This window comes from Ictidomys tridecemlineatus, unplaced genomic scaffold (genome assembly GCF_052094955.1).
Source record: "Ictidomys tridecemlineatus isolate mIctTri1 unplaced genomic scaffold, mIctTri1.hap1 Scaffold_73, whole genome shotgun sequence".
NCBI lineage: Eukaryota > Metazoa > Chordata > Mammalia > Rodentia > Sciuridae > Ictidomys > Ictidomys tridecemlineatus.
Window position 1 is genome coordinate 528276 of NW_027525269.1, and position 2285 is coordinate 530560.

Genomic DNA, 2285 nt, shown 5'->3' on the forward strand with positions numbered 1-2285 from the left:
TACAGAAAAGTAAAGGTATAGGAAATCCAGGATGATTCTGAATGAGATGGACGAGGAAAGGAAACAGACTTGTTTTCCTCCACTTTTACAGAAAGTCCTAATATTCTGGTAAGGGGTCACGGGGGTGGGGGGGGAGGGAACATAAGATATGGATCCCAGAAGCAAACTCATGATATAAATGAAGCTTCAGATTATGATAGGAGGAGCACCTTAATAAATAGGAGAAAATGGGGCTGTTGGTAAGCAGAATGGAAAATAAAATGAACCCCTACCTCACTCCATAGACACAACCAGCTCCAAATGTATTTATTTAATGATGGCAAAAACAAAACTGCCAATCTTCTCATGGAAAAAAATAACGGAGTTTCTTTTGGAATTCAGAATAGGGAAAGATTTATTCAATGCACTAATAAAAACTAGAAATAAATAGATTAGTGTATTTAATTTGTTTTTATTTAAATGTTGTATCCAGGCAAACGCATACAGGGCCAGAAGATGTAGAAGAGACCTCAGGCTTGTTAGTAAATGGGTCCCTTTCTACACACATTTGATTGACAAGTTTGCTAAATAACAACTGGAGGATGGGAGTGCCCAGGGTGCTCTCTTTGTTTCGGGTGGGAGAGAAAATTGTGGATCCCCCGTGAGAGCAGCTAGCATTAGCTTTTGGAGGTGGCTATTCAGACGCTCTCTGGCTCTCAGGTCTGTGTGCACATTCCAGGAGGGGCTCACAGGCCTACAGCAGCCGTGGTGTCCAGGGGTGTCGTGTGAGTCCCCAGCTTGCCCTGTGAAGCCCAGGACGCTCTGCCTCTACCTCAGTTCTTCAGATTGCCCTGCAGGGTCTCAGCCTTGGAGACCTCTGGGGGTCCAGGCGTGCTCCTGTTCGCGATCCAAATACAGCACTTCTGTTCTGCTGGGCTGACATTCCAGGGTCCTGGTCCAAATGACAAAATGCAGGTTGAGCTACTTGTACCTGCAGCGCAGGACATAGGGCCTGCTCACGGGGTGAAGGCTAAGGTCACACACAGGCAGGGTCTTCCTGACTGGGTGGGCTCCTCCTGGCCACCGTGTGGCTAAAGGTTTTCACACAACTCGGGACAGAAAGGACACAGGTAAAATGAGAGCAGGCAATGGCAGGGTCCCCATTGACAAGGGACCAAAACAAGGACACAAAAGAACTGGAGGTGCCAGGCCCTGATGGGAGGCCCAGTCCTTGAAAATCACCTCGGAACGTGGAAGGGGTGCAGGATGGTCTGAGAGGGAGGAGCAGTGGAGTAGAATCCAGAAGCACCATGTATCTCCCCACGTTGATAGTCCTCCATCAGGGAGGCTTTTGATCAATGGAAACATTTGCACAGCAATGAACGCGGGAGTTAATCCTGGAACCAATGAAGACTGCTGCTCCTGAGGACTGCGTTTTATAGAAGTCGGTGCCTCGTGATGTTGGTCTCACCGTGGGCAGCGTTCTTTGTAAAGTAGGACCCTCACGTCCATTTTCCTCCCAACAATTCGTAAGACGCAGCGTGTACTTGATTTCTATACCTTTAAGCATTTGTGTTTCAGTTGAGGGGCATCTATATTTATCAGTTTCATTAGAAATATATGATTGAGTTGCATGTTTTTTTTATCAGATTGTTGACCCTTCAAACTGAACGTCTGCCGTTGGGCCTTTCTTAAAGTAAGCAGGTTGACCCTCCATGTCGGCAGGCTCTGTCCAGGATGCCCACCACCTAAGCCGGGACCCTTACCACCTCAAGTGTGCCACTCACAGCCTGCGCACACCCTCCCAGGGAGTGTCAGTCACCTCTGGACGACTTACGTACTCAGCAAGCGTCCGTGCGGAATAGGAAGTTGTCACAGGGCACTGTCACATGGCACTGCCACAGGGACTAGGCAGTTTGCACATGTTCAGGACAGACTTTTTTTTTTCTCAAATGATTTGGACCCTCAGTTGGTTGTCTCAACAGGAAGGACCCACAGCACTCTGTACCCTCAGGGTTGTCACTGCCATCTTCCCGGTGTCCCCCTGTAGCCACCTGGCCTGTGGCTGAGCCTTTCCCAGGCCAGTACACTTGCCTTGGCCTCCTCCATGCCTGGCATGTGTCCTCCTCCAGATCTCCAGCTTCGCTCCCAGAGCCATGGCACTGTGTCTCGGGGAAGCCCTGGTGACACCCCTAAGATTCCATCCCTCCCTCGGTGCCCGCCCCCTGTTGCGTTTGCCTTAACAGAACTGTCCACTGACCTAAGAGCTCATCTCTATTACTCCTTTCCTGCCTTCCTCATAGACC

General features: G+C 49.6%; 1 long non-coding RNA gene across 1 annotated transcript; it reads right to left on the bottom strand.

The window, feature by feature from the left end:
• Nucleotides 1-431: 431 nt before the first annotated feature.
• Nucleotides 432-1645, bottom strand: LOC144374527 (uncharacterized). The gene is made up of 2 exons (XR_013433899.1): nt 1222-1645; nt 432-931 (listed from the first exon to the last, which is right to left on the bottom strand). It is a non-coding gene; the product is annotated as an uncharacterized LOC144374527 (long non-coding RNA).
• Nucleotides 1646-2285: the final 640 nt, after the last annotated feature.